This window comes from Callorhinchus milii, unplaced genomic scaffold, assembly GCF_018977255.1.
Source record: "Callorhinchus milii isolate IMCB2004 unplaced genomic scaffold, IMCB_Cmil_1.0 Scaffold2, whole genome shotgun sequence".
In the NCBI taxonomy this organism is placed as follows: Eukaryota; Metazoa; Chordata; class Chondrichthyes; order Chimaeriformes; family Callorhinchidae; genus Callorhinchus; species Callorhinchus milii.
In genome coordinates, this window is record NW_024704743.1 from 95,446,388 (window position 1) to 95,461,458 (window position 15,071).

At 45.1% G+C, this 15,071-nt stretch overlaps 1 protein-coding gene across 3 annotated transcripts in view; it reads right to left on the bottom strand.

Annotated features, from left to right (window-relative positions):
• Positions 1-15,071, bottom strand: part of LOC103175150 (neurocalcin-delta) — a 96,563-nt gene that overhangs the window by 14,849 nt on the left and 66,643 nt on the right. The window contains exon 1 of one of the 3 annotated variants that reach the window (XM_007887955.2): positions 12,769-12,874. The exons of the other annotated variants lie outside the window; for them this stretch is intronic. The gene's annotated coding sequence lies outside the window, so the exon portion shown is untranslated. Of the gene's footprint in view, positions 1-12,768; positions 12,875-15,071 lie in introns of those variants that run through there. 3 annotated transcript variants of the gene reach the window in all.

A 15,071-nucleotide genomic window follows, 5' to 3' on the forward strand; every position in this document is an offset into this window, starting at 1 on the left:
GGATACTGTATAACAGCCTCAGGTTTACTGACTCAACACATAATAATAATCCTTGCACTCGATATAGCGCCTTATCAGGGCCTTGAGATGTCTCAAAGCACTTCACAGAATATATTGTGAAGTGGATTGACTGTGTATTTGTGACAGCCAATGCACTGTTTGTGTGTTGCAGTGTCCCACAAACGGTAGTGGAGGTTTTTATCCCAGGAAAGTGATCGCCAATCGACTAACAACTGGATTCCTACATACTGCTCGGTGAACAGAGACATGTGGAGTAAGGAAACTTGTTAAAGGTTTCATCTCACCCGAGAATCGAACCCGGGTCCTCCCGCTTGCGGTGCGAACGCACTAACCATTTTGATACAGGACTCACAACATCTGAAGAAAGGACAGAAGGATAACTGTAGAGCATGGCATTTAAGGCCAAAAGGTAACTCAAAAGGATCTTATTAAAAGTATGTTTATGGAAAATAAAACTAAGATCCCAGGTTTACAAACGTTCTGATCTTCCAAGCTGCTAATATAAACATAGAAGAATTATGTCATGGATTTTTCCATCTGTAAGGAAATGGATAGAAACAAACAAATGTGGTTCCTGTACTTGTGAAATGTGAAAGAACTGTGGCATCTAGTGACCTATTGGTTTGATCTCAATAATTGGAAAAGTACTGCCTCTGCCCTTGCCCACACCTCAGGCACTGATAGCAATAGCATCACCATCCAAGGATGCACATTCCAACTTACTAAGCCGTTCGGAACCTTAGTATCTTGTTTAACCCTCAACTATCCTTCCTACCCCACATCCGTGCCATGTCCCGCTCTGCCTTCCCCCACCTCCGCAACATCACCCAGCTCCCGCCACTGTCTCACACCGCAGGCCGCCGAGACCCTCATACATTCATAACATCCAGGCTCGACTACGGAAACTCCCTGTTTGTCGGCTTCCTCAACTCCTCCCTTCATAGGCTGCAGATCATCCAGAACTCTGCAGCCCGTGTCCTCTCCCGCACCAGGCTCCGCGACCTTATCACTCGCATCCTCACCCAACTCCTCTGCCTTCCCATCACACAGAGGATACAGTTCAAGATCACGGTCCTCACCTTCAATACCCTCTATGGCCTTGCTTCCCCCTACTTCTGCAACCTTCTAAACCCCTACCAACCTGCCCACTCCCTCTGCTCAGCGGGCTCCGGCCTGCTTCACGTCCCCCACCCCACCATTGGCAGGCGGGCCTTCTACCACTCTGCCCCCACCCATCTGAAACTCCATCCTGCAGTCCCTCTGCCTCACCCCCTCACTTGCCTCCTTCATGACCCATCTCAAGACCCTCCTCTTCAACCATGCTTTTAGACATCCTCCTTCCCCCCCATGCCCTCCAACTTCCCCGATCCCGAACCCCAGCTTGGGTCCGAAACATTGATTGTCCAATCCTTGGGACGCCTTCCCAACGTGAAAGGTGCTACACAAATGTAATTTTTGTTGTTGTTGTTGATGTCCGATAGTCAATTGTCAGAACAACAGTGATTCCTGGAGTTGAGGGTGGAGCAGAGACAGTTAGTTGGGTGCCATCCGCATACACTTGGAAGTGAATTCTTTGCCTGCAGATGGTATCACCAAGTGGGATAATTTTGATGGTGAAACTGAGAGAATTGAAGATGGAGGAGGGATACATTACCAGTAATCATTCTCAAAATTTCCCAATTATCCAATTTTGTATCATCAGCAAACTTGGATGCAACCTCTCTCTTTTAGCAAAGGCTTTCTGAAAGCTAATACATTCACAACATCCCTCACTGTCCTCACTGTTGCTCAGTTATTTCCTCAACAAATTAATTTCAATTAAGCATAATTTGCTCCTGATCTCTTTGCTTTTCTAATGCTTTTCTCACCACCAATATAAGACTAACAGCTAGAAAAGAGTTTACAGGTTTATCTAGTTCCCCTTTTTTTGTTGGCTTCACAATCACCATCCTCCAATCCCTTCAAATGCTTGCTGCTTCAAGGACTTCAGCAACATTCAGTCAGTGCTCCCACCATTTGTCTTGACATGTTGTGACTAAAGAAAAAAATAGTACATCTTTACACAATGTTGTATTTTTCCACATGCTTTACTGAATTTGGAGCAGCAAAATTAGTGTAATATTTGAAAACAAAGCAACTTCAGGTCCTCCTGAAAACTTCAGGGACTGTAGTACTCTGTAATAAGAAATTACAGCAATTAATAAGTTCAATGCCTGCTGGAGCTTTGCAGTGTGGCATGTTGTAATCATACAGTGTAGTGATCGAATCTGCTCCAGTTGTACAGTTTGCAAAATATTTGATAAAAATTATACCCATTAATGTTAAACATCTGTTCAATAATACACTTCGGCAAAATTATAATGGAATTCTGTAGGCATTAGTGCTAAGAGGTCATCATTAAGCTGGTTAGTTAGAAGCTATTTGAGAGATCAGATTGGAAAACCTGCCTAGATTTTCAATGCAAACTACTTCCACATTTGTAATTCTCCTACAGTTGTTTTTATCCTTCCATTTTCTGCCCTACTTCCATTTTGAACGTGTTTTTCACTCTTTTTTCCTTCTCCAGGGTTCATTTTTACAGACTAGTAGCCCGCAAGGAGGTGCCCACTAGTACCATGCCCAACTGGCGATTGTTCATACAGTGGGCATCCAGGCTTAGCCGATTCTGACCTCAGGTTGTTTATCCAGCAAGGGTCTCTTGATGGTGATAAGGAACTGGCTGATTTTCTCCTCCCAAACCTAGGGTTACTGAGGTCAATTAGAAAGCCCCAACTGCTGATTTCAGCTACCTCAGCAGAACTTGAACTTGCAGTCTTCCAACTATATGAGTTTAATTAGCAATGCTTTTTTTCATTAGTAAAAGCACCCACAGAGACCCAACGTCATGGAAGCCATGAATCATGCTCAGCTGACTTCATGTCCATGAGCATCTGAAATAACACAAGATGTGACTGCACCCTTTATTTCCCTCAATGCCAGTTGTGAGCTGACGGTCCTTCACTAAGACAGTCCCAGTTTAATACATGCCATGGAACCATAGAAGTTCCCAGAAGATGGTTATTTGTTCCTGTGCTCTTTAAAAGAACAATTCATTCACTCCCATTTACATGCTTTCTCTCAATAAAAATTCCTTTTTAGATACCTATCTTCCTGATTGGCTCACGTCAGCGCCTCCGCACCTCAGGCGCCGACACCATCAGCATCCAAGGCTGCACTCTCCACCTCTCAAAGCCGGTCAGGAACCTCGGGGTTCTGTTCGACCCTGAGCTATCCTTTCTCCCTCACATCCGCACCACAACTGGCACCGCCTTCCATCACCTCCGGAACATCGCCAGACTACGGCACTACCTCACCCCTCACGCTGCTGAAACACTGGTCCACGCCTTTATCACCTCAAGGCTGGACTATGGGAACTCTCTCCTCACCGGCCTTCCCGCCACCTCCCTCCACAAGCTGCAGGTCATTCAGAACTCTGCAGCTCGTGTACTGTCCCGCACCAGGCTTCGGGAACACATCACTCCCACCCTCGCTCGCCTCCACTGGCTCCCCATCCCCCAGAGGATCGAATTCAAGATCCTCATCGTCACCTACAAGGCCATTCACGGCCTTGCTCCTCCTACCTCTCCAACCTACTATCCCCCTACCTACCTGCCCGTACCCTCCGTTCCTCCGGCTCCGGTCTGCTCCACGTCCCCCGCCCCAACCGCCCTACCATCGGTGGTTGGGCCTTCAGCCTCTCAGCCCCCAGACTCTGGAACTCTATCCCCCAGTGCCTTCGCCGCTTCCTCCCTTTCCTCCTTCAAGGCCGGTCTCAAGACCTTTCTCTTGGACCGTGCCTTCAGCTCCCCTCTCGACTCTCTTCCCCCTCCTCGCTCCCTCCCTTCCCTCCCCTCACCCTGACCATTTCCCCCCTGCTCGGGTCATGACCCAACTGTGCAGCGCCTTGGGACGTCCTCCTGACGTGAAAGGCGCTTTATAAATGGAATCTTGTTGTTGTTGTTGTTGTAGTGCCCTCTTGAAAGCTAATATGGATTCTGACTCGATCACTGCTCCCAGATAGACATTCCACATTCTAAACAATTTTCTGCGTAAAAAAAAAACCTTCCTAAAATTACATTCAATGTGTAAGCTTTAAATTAACCTTAAATTAATGCTCTTGAGTCACTGGCCCGCCGACCAAAAAAAATAAGTTCTCCCTTTCAAATGAATCAAACGCCCTCACAATTTTAAAGATCTCTATCAGGTGCCCCTTAATTTTATCTGTTCCAATGAAAATAGGCTCAGTTCCTCCGGTCACTGCTCAAAGGTCAAATGACTCATCCTTGGTATCATCCTAGCAAATCTTCTCAACACCATGTCTATAGCTCTGACATCCTTCCTAAAGTAGGACTGGACACAGTACTCTAATTTACCAATTTTATACATTAAGCATTACTTCTTTGGGTTTATATTCAATGCCCCATATGACCATGACTTTCTTCAGTTTTGCACGCATACCTTTCTGCCATTAATATCCTTGCTCTCCACATTCTTCCTACATTATTCCAAAATCTAGATCATTTATATTAATAGAGGAAAGCAGTGATCTGAACACATTTATTCAAGGCAGCTGTAACTAGCACCCAATTGGCCAGTTGCCACGGTTTTTTCTTGGAAGAGATTTTAAAGAGATCTGTTTCTTGGGGAAGTTGCCGTGATCCAGAAAGACTGTAAAATGAAATATTTTATAGTGTCTCAGAGAGGAGATATTGTATTCACTTTTGTCCCCAGTTTACAAGTAGCATTATCAAGAGCTGATATATTAAGTCTCCCTGATGGAAGAAACTCACTGACACATCCGCCAGATCTATCTCTATTCAGCTTCTGGTACAATCAGTGGGGATTATCAACCTTTCTGGTCTTGGCTGCTGTTCCTGGTACAACAGGGCTGTGAATGACTTGTTCTCTTCACAATGAACTTTACAAATTCACCAGGCACGGCCATCAAGGGCGCCAAGCTCCACTCAAGCTAACGACAATGATAATGGCTATGATAAGTACAGGGTAAATATAGAGAGACTAGCTCCCCTGATCAACAAGCCAGTAAATAAATGGCATGGGGTATAAATTGAGGATTAACACCAGAAGAAAAATGTGAGGCTAAATACATTTCCCTTACACAGAGGGTTGTTAGACTACTGAATGCCTTACTACTAACGTCTGCTGAAGCTAAGTTAAATTTATCATGTTTACAACAACCTGCATTTATATATTGCCCTTCACACAGGATACCATCTCGAAATTGGATAAATGCTGATGAAAAATAAAATTAAAGGCTGTAGAGAAAGATTAGCAGAAAATAATTAAAGTAGATTGCTCCAGTGGAGTCCTGTAACATGGTGGTCAGAGCACTCCTCTAATAAGCAAGAGGACCCATGTTCAATTCCCAGGCAGGGCAAAACCTTAGGCAAGTTGTTTTACTCCACATGCCTCGGTTTACCTAGCAGTAAGTAGAAACCCGGGTTGTTATTCAATTCGCAGATCACTTTTCCGGTGGTAATAATCCCTTCAAAAATAAATAAACAATTTGGTTATTCAATCCACGACTGTTTGTGGGACACTGCTGTACGCAATCGCCTGCCACGCTTTCACTCATAAAATACACAGTTAATTCACTTTACAGTATATTCTGTGAAGCACTTTGAGACATCTCAAAAGAACATGGTAAAGCGCTATATGAAATGCAAGGATTATTATTATATTATAGAGAGAGATAACACGATTACAGTCACAATGGACCAAATGGCCTCCTTCTGCGCTGTAAGTTTTCTAAAGGGGACAAAATTGCAGTATTTCTAAATATATCCCTTACTTACAGAATGTCTTTAAAATATATTTTGAAATACCCCCTGACTTCTGAATAAAGAATCATGAATAAAGCTGTCTAGAATATGTTGGAATCAGAACCACTATCTTGGATTGCTGCTGGGATGCTAGAACACTCCCAGATGCAACATATGTTATACCTGCAAAGACCTTAGAAATCCAGCCAGCGCAACCACCTTTGAAGGGTGTGTCTGCCAGAAATCAAGCTCTGGATCTTCAGATTGTGGCCATTCAAGAAATTTGTAGCGTATGCCGTAGCGTAGTGGTTAGCGCAATCGCTTCGCAAGCAAGAGGACACGGGTTCGATTCCCAGGTAAGTTTTCTTACTCTAGATACTACTATTTACCTCGCAGTAAGTAAGAACCGAGTTGTTAGTTGATTGGCAAATCGCTTTCCGGGCGTATTAATCCCTCAAAAAAAATGCAGTCACTCAATCCACGACTGTCTGTGGGTCATTGCAGTGAGCACCTGGATGCCACATTCGCCCGCAAAATCAACAGTCACTTCACTTTACAATATATTCCGTGAAGCGCTTTGAGACATCTCAACAACATGATAAGGGATTTATCAAATGCAAGGATTATTATTATTATAAATCAACAGTTGCTTGAAGCAACTCCTGAGGTCCACTCACAATGTCAAAAACAGGAACTCCAATCCAATCTTCCTATCTTTTATTCAGAAGTGGGCCAAACTAATTCAAAACGTTTGAACAATACTCTTTAAATAAGAATTTGATTGAAAAATATCATAATTTTGACCCTGATGATTCTTCAGTTCTATCATCATTCTCCCACAAAACACATTTTACAGTATATCCTGCCTGTGAAGCACTTTGGTACGTCCTCCTCACGTGAAAAGCGTTATACTAAATGTAAGCATTATTATTATGTAAACCAAGTGACAGACTCGGCAAGGCTTGTTGTTGAGGAAGTTGTTTTTGAACGATTTAAATATATTAGCATTTTTTTTCCAGTCTTTCTGGGGAGATAACTTTATTTTGGAACATACTTCTCCACTGATAAAGGAATCTCTACCTTTAAATAAAAAATAAAGTAAGTCGCATATATTTTAAATGAATGTGTTGCCCACTAATGTTTTCCAGCACTAGTTGCACAAGATTCATCAGCCATTACGTTAGGATTTTGTTCCATTAGATGGGATCTTCATTTGCCTGACTGGATGCTTTAAATTTCTTGACGACTGCCAGTTCCTTGCACTCTCAAAGCAACTGTGTCCTGTGCTTTCTACAATCCAACAGGCTGCTCGAGGAGGAGGAAGGACTTTTTAAGTGACATCAAGTTAAAAATGTATGATACTTCATATAAATCTTTAGCTAGTTGGTTCCGAAAAGGTTCTCCTCTTCCTAGTACATTAACAAGTCGCAGAGTTTGTAAAACACATCTTATTTTAATGGTTGCTCCAAGCACTGACTGGAGCTGTTGTTATATGCAATAGGTTGCATTAAACACGCATGAGATTTAATGTAACCAGACATCTACACACAAGGCTGAATGTGCATTAAGCTAAAGTAAAGGAATCAGGGCATGACAATAAGTTGCAGGCAGCAAGAATTAGAGGAAAGTGGGCCTCAGCGCACATCAGCATCTATTCACTCAGCTCATTTCTGCACATTACACCCTAAGGGTGATGGGTCACGAACGCTCAGTCTGAGAGAGTTCTTGAGAAATTCCTCGTTGCTAACTGCCCTCAAAAAGTTATACTCAAATCAACAAAGGACATCCAGTCCTCAGCGGATTAAATGGGATCAGGTCCTGCAAAACGTGGTCCTGGTCAAGTAAAAACAGACATCAGGCAAGTTCAAGCAGGGCTTAGTGATTGCCTCAAATGTTTTTTTAGCTACTAAAGCTGTTCAGCCTTTAAAGCTTTGCAACATGGGTTTCAGCATTTCAAAACTTGCATGTCTCATGGAAACCAAATGCCATTTAACGTAGCATTGACCGGGATGCATCTTAAAGGGGAAGTACATTCTACAAAATTGCTTTTGTAAACCTTAAATGTTATAAAAGAGCGAGATTCATGTGAATCCTCGGTTTCTGGTTGCACTTCAATAGCACAGTGAGCAGTATTCCCCACTCTTGACATTACCAGCGAAGAAATTCCATGAGTAATGTCTGCCTCTGGGCTCCTTTTGACTAGTGGCTCTAATACACAAAACATGTTATCCAGGGGTAGCTGTAAAATACCAGCAAGTGTTACACATAGCTCTCTTTGCTGTCTTGAGAATAATAAGACAGTTAACTAATCTTTAAGAAAAATAGGAGCTTTTTCAAAAACAGATTATAAAGTGGAAGTTTAGCACGTGCCGATGATACAGAGAATGATCTCATACAAAGGAAGCAGTTAACCATTCACACCACTAAATGTTTGCTTGCTAAACATTACTTTATTTGTCCTTTGATGCAAGTCAGTGTTTTTGATGCTTTGCTTTCCTTAAGGGATAACGTCAGATTTTACATCACATCCTGACAAAACAAACCTGCATACAATTCCTAACCATCTGGGTCAGTCAGTCTTGGGTTATCAGGATTAGGGTAGGTAGTAGTTTATAGCCAGCTTCTGTTAGGGGCTACGTGATGTTGTTTAGGGGCTGTGGAATGTACATTGAAATGTCAAGTTCCATATGATAAGTAATCATAACTAGACCATTCAAAACACAGACAGAAAACAACCCCAACGTCCTACATCTAAAATAACTAGCAACTCCTTTAACTCGTAGTCACTCTTAAGAAAAGCTAATGTGAGAAGGTATGTAAGTGTAACTGTGCACACCCAATGAGTGAGTGGCTCATGGTTAGGTATCAAGGCGTGAGCGAGTGAAAGATTTGCACAGTTTTTGTCTCCAGTACTCGGATCAAGCACTCCGAGCCCAGCCAGAGCACAACCAGATGTACAGTAAATCTCCCTCTAATCTCCTGCATTTTAACCACAAACAGTAGAACTCACCCCCTGCTGTGCCAGGAAAAATTTCCACCCCCATGAGTGGAATGGCCAATGTAGTGCCAGATATCAAACATTGTAGTTTGTGCTGTCTCTTCAACTGTGCCTTCAGCTCCCCTCTTGACTCTCTACCCACTCCTCGCTCCCTCCCTTCCCTTCTCGCTCCCTCCCTTCCCTCCCCTCCTCGCTCCCTCCCTCCCCTCACCCTGACCATGTCCCCCCTCTGCTCGGGTCCCGACCCAACTGTCCAGCGCCTTGGGACGTCCTCCCGACGTGAAAGGCGCTCTATAAATGCAATCTTGTTGTTGTTGTTGTAGAAACCGAATATATTTTTCAGAATTGAACTGGAAGTAGCCAAACTGATTGCAGTTAAATCCTTTACTGTCATCAGAGAGATCTTCAACCCATCTACCTAAGGCTGGATTTACAACAGGTTGGAAGATCAATGTTACAAATATATTCGCCACACACACATATTTCAAAGTCATTTTGAACAAAAAGATTTAGCATCTGCTTTCGTGTCTTGTGTGGGCGTGCAGGCAGGAAGACTTTCTCCTCCCCCAATCTCCAACTGCTGAGAAACCTCACCTCCGTGCCACTTGTGTGACAGTTTTGGCCTATCTCCTGCAAACAGCACTACGCCTTTTCTTGATGTGCAAGCTCTTTCCTTCACTCTCTGCCCTCTCCAAAAGAAAAGCTCTTTCATGCTCAACAATGGTGGAAAAATAAATCTTCTTCTTACACTTACCTTGTAACTGTTTGGATGTTCCACTGTTCCACTCTCTGGAACTCCATCCCGGAGTCCCTTCACCTCGTCCCCTTACCTTGCCTCCTCCAACATCCATCTTAAGACTTTCCTCTTTGACCGCGTCTTCGGTCATCTTCCTCCCCAACCATTGCCCCCCACCCCTCCTGGATCCAACTCCCAGCTCAGGTACAAATCCTCGACTGTTCAACACCTTGGAACATCCTCCCAACATGAAAGACTATATATAAATGCAATTTGTTGTTGTTGTAAATATTCAAAACACTAACCTAAGTGACTTTGGAATTCAAACACCCTTGGGGCCCTGGGGGTGACACCGTGCCTATTCCACCATCTCAGTGGCTGGCCCCCACCCCACCCACTGAATCTCCCCCTCTCATATTGTACTTGGTAATCAATCATACCTTGATTGAAGGTTTGCCTAACTCTTCCATTTAAGGAACGTAAATTATCCACTACTCAGGTTGTTTTTCTATATATATTTGTTCATAATGTATTTGCAGACTACCAATAATAAAAAAACAGAATAATCCTTACATTTGGTGTACATTTAAAGATCTCATGGCACTATCCGAAAAATTCATGCCTCAACGCAGATCACGAGGTATACTGTACATATTCTGCAATGATGGAATACTTTGTAGGCGAACACTTAGATATTGGAAGAACACTAAGGGAACTTTCAGACAGAAAGCACTTCTTTTCTCTCTTGGCTCCTTTCAAACAAAGAATGAGCTGAATGAGAGGAATGAATGGATGTCTGAGACCCTTCAACCTAATAACTCAAAGGTCTTTTGCTCAGACACCATTGTCCTCCTTGCACACTCTTTGCTTAATAGAAGTATTATTTTGTTTGCCAGTGTTTGTGTCGGGGGGGGGGGGGGGGGAGGGAGAGCAGTGTAATTCCCATTAAGCCCCTCTGACTGCACTAATATATGAGAACACAGTGAATACTCACATCAGCAGGCTACCACTCTACATAAATCAACTAAACGCTCAAATATTAGCTCAGCCTAAGAGCATTAAATATCACATTCTTTTATTTGAAAGTGCTAGAGTTTCCCTTACACTCACACAGTGTGAGCAGCACACCAGCAGATGCATGGATTATAGGAGTTTAACTTACAACGATTCCTAAAAATCCTGACGTGAAAGGCACTCTACAAATGTAATTATTTTGCTAAAGGTTTACAATGGGAAATCCCTCTGTGAAGATGTAACAAAATGATCGGTTTTAGAAATTGCAACTGAATTTTTATAGCACTTGATCAAATCAAAACATTTGAAAGCACTGCACAATATGTTTGTAGTAATTGTGATAGCAATTTGTGTCAGTGAGATCGTACACACAGCAATAGAGTGAATGACCAATTTTATCTGGGGTAATGTTGGCCAGACGCTGGGAGAAACTCCCTTCTCTTTTCGAATAGTGCCATGAGATCTTCAACATCCACCTGAACACGCAGATGGGACCTCGGTTTAATGCCTTATGTGATCATTATTTATAGCAATCAACCTAAAATAGTTCCAGTACCACAGAATTCTACAATCTGAAATCAAAACATTTCACTAACAAAGCATCAGAACCAAAGGGCACATCTCTGAAGCACTTATTCTCTTGAGGGATATGCACAGCAGTTCTGCTAAAGTAATAGTTTAATTTGTATTAATGAACTTCTATATACTTTTACTGAGGAACACTAGTAGGTGAGGGATCAGAGCAGGGCTCTCTGCATTTCCTTTCATCTTGTGGTCTGTTTAGATTGTGCTTTGGAAGGAGGTAGTTCTGTAATGGTGCCATTTATATTGAAGATGGTGGAGGGATATCTCAAAGACGTGATAAGACGTTATGTCAAATTCAAGGATTATTATTATATATTATTAATATCTGAGGACAATACAGAGAGGCCAACAAGTTCCGAAACTCTCTACTGGTCCAACAACAGCCAAAATTATAGCCACACAGCCCTGTGCCTCTGAAGACCCCAGTCTCCCCACCCGTCTCTCAGAATACCCCACCTCTTCGGGGGAGCAGGCATGGCATCCAGGCCAGTGGCTCTGCTTTGGGGGACATTGCCAGTAAGTGGCACCAGAGACAAGCTGGCAATACCAGCGTTTGCTGCAAACATTCGATCCAAGAAGTTCTCCTCCCAACAAACCTCCACTGAGGGACGACACACAAACGGTGAAGCACTTTTGAATCGCAAACGAGTTGAACACGAGAGGTTATCGGTTTCCGAGAAACACGTTTGTCGGATTCGGTCACAGCCAGAACAGACACAGCTTATTTCTTAACGGCTCTTAATGGCGGTCCAGAAATCAGACCCAGCAGACGGGAGACTGGAATTGTGCAAACCTACATCTATGAAATTACGCATCCTCAATACCAAGTGTCAGCTGGCACGCGAAACAGGGCCAGAAAAACTTTGAAAAGCTCCCTCTGTATAACTGTACACGTTTGTGGAGTCCTGTAGCTCAGTGGTTAGAGCACTCGCTTTGCAAGTGAGAGACCTGAGTTCAATTCCAGGCAGGGCGAAACCTTGGGCAAGTTTCCTTACTCCACACAGAGCCTAATAATAATCCCTCCAAAACCAAAAACAATAATAAATTGGTCATTTTCAATCTACGACTGTTTGTGGGACATTGCTGTGCGCAATTGACTGCCGCGTTCGCCCACAAATACACAGTCAATTCACTTTACAGTGTGTTCTGTGAAGCGCTTTGGGACGTCCTCCCGACGTGAAAAGCGCTATACCAAATGCAAGGATTATTATTATTATTATTATTATTAAGACTACTCGCCACACGCCGCTGTAACCGGTTAAGTGCGTTCCCTGATCAGATCTGGATACTTGGAAGAAACCGGTCACTTTTATACCAGCCCCGGACAGTGACTAACCACTCGTGTCGCACACGCCTATCGATCCATCTGTCAAATGGAATAACTTCTTTTTACGCCGGAACAAAGAACAGCAAAAAGAGGAAGAAGCAGCAGCTCGAGCGCAGGACAACCTTTGGGCTTCACCAGCAAACAACTTTTCCTGCCTCCCTCCCCCCCCACCACCACTCTCAAACCCCTGATGGCAAGAGGCAACCAGTTGGAAGGGAAGCGCTGAGGGGCGAATGGAATCGCGAGCTGCCGGGCAGACAGTTACCTGACACTGTGCAGATGCTCAGGGTTTGAACCCCCCCATGAGAGCTAACGGCCTCCGGGAGGCAGCGACTGCGAACATCCGAGCCGGTCAGCCCGCGGCGCTGTGAGAGCCCGGGGGGGGGGGAGGGCTGCACAGAGGAAGCAGCCACCCCCCTGCCTTCTGCTGACGTCAAAGCCGCTGTCACGTGGGGAAGGCCGGATGAAAGCGGGAACGAGCGTTGCCGGGGCAACCGGTGCTCTGAACCGCAAGGATTCCGGCGGGTCATCACCGCCATCATCATCACCGTCACCACCATCATCATCATCGTCATCACTGTCACACTGGGGCCCTGGTGTTGTCCAGACTCGCGCACGCGCACACACCCCCCCCGCTCACTGTCTGTCTCTCTCTGCTCGGTCCCGTCCAGCGCTGGGCCTCGGTCTCTGTCTGTGTCTGTGTGTGTGTGTGTGTGTGTCCCCAGATACAGCCACAGTAATGTGTGGGGGGTGGGGGGCAATGTCAGGTACAGCCACTGCAGTCAGGCCGGGACCCCGCGTCACCACTCAGGCTCCGAGGGACATGGGTTTTTTTTTGGCTCCTATGGGTGACCAGAGGGATGGATGACTGTCAGCTCGTGCAGCTCTGGGCCACGTATTGGGGCCGCACGTTTTCCTCGGATGATCTCACCGGAGAACCATCTGGAGACCGCATGAAGAGGGACGAAGGGAGAGAGAGGAGAGGAGGGGGTGGGGGGGAGAGAGGAGAGGGGGGGAGGGAGGGAGGAGAGGAGGGGGTGGGAGAGGAGAGGGAGGGAGAGAGGAGAGGACGGGGTGGGAGAGGTGAGGGGGTGGGAGAGGAGAGGGGGGAGGGAGGGAGAGAGGAGAGGAGGGAGGAGGGGGTGGGGGGAGGGAGGGAGGGAGAGAGGAGAGGAGGGAGGAGGGGGTGGGGGGAGGGAGGGAGAGAGGAGAGGAGGGGGTGGGGGGAGGGAGGGAGAGAGGAGAGGACGGGGTGGGAGAGAGGGGAGGGAGGGAGAGGAGAGGAGGGGGTGGGAGAGAGGAGGGGGTGGGAGAGAGGAGGGGGGGGGGGGGTGGGGGGGGGGGGGGGGGGGGGGGGGGGGGGGGAGAGGGGCTTCGGCCTCGGTGATTGGAATAGGACTTGAGTCCAAACTTCAAATGTCAAAAAGCAACAATTCCAAGCTCCCGAAAGGTCCCCGAAATGAAGGCAGAACTACACACGAGATTGCTCAGTGCGCAGCGCTTGGTGCTGTATATATAGATTTCCACAAAGACTGCACTGGAATTTGACTCAGGATTTGTACTGTGACCCCGAGTTATCAGACGTATCACTGGGCATGGATTCAGAGAACCACGCAGGCCTTATAATAATAACAATAATAACTCTTGCATTTGATATAGCACTTTTCACGTCTTCGAAACGTCTCAAAGCGCTTCACAGAATATACTGTAAAGTGACTTGACTATATTTGTGGGCGAAATTCGGCAGCCAATTACTTACAGCAGTATCCCACAAACAAGTCATGGATTGAATGACTAAATTAATATTGTTTTTTTTTCTTGAGGGATTCTTATCAGGCGTATGGATTAAGGAAACTTACCCAAGTTTCACCCTGCCAGGAATCAAACCCAGGTCTCTCGCTTGCGAGGCAAGTGGTCTAACTGCTGAGCTACAGGACTTTTTGTTAGAGGTTAAGGATGTTTCCATCATCTTCCAAGATTAATATGGTGGGGGAGAGAAGAACGATTGAAATGCAACAGAAGGATTTCTGACTTCTCTAAAACAAACTCCTCTAAGGGATCCTCTGAGGAAAGGATATGTATGTTGGGGTATGATCCTACACAGATGAGGATCTCCTTACACAGTAAAGTTTGCAAATGATGTTTAATCTGCAGTATTTTCCTAGCAGATGCCTTCCGTTAGAATTCTCATCTACCTGTGGGAATTCCCTTCCAGACGTAGTTGGCGCCAGAGCAAAGTTCCCATGGGTCAACATAATGTATTTCCTGTCTGCGTGACTGAGATTCCTTATGAAAGAATGCAATTAAATAACTTCACAAATTAGACCTCAAAATATCAAAATGATCAAATTCTGACAAAACCACGTCATCACTTCCTCTCCCCCCCGCCTCCCCACATACACAATGGAATAAAATGTTCTGTTAATTGTGATACAGTAAACTCATCACTCCAAAGGAATGGGTCTCAATGGCGAGTTGTCCAGAGTAGCGAGTTAGTACGTCAATAAATGTGGCCGGGACATTGACAGCATGATTTGAGTGGCGGTGGCAAGTTAACGGACAAGTTAT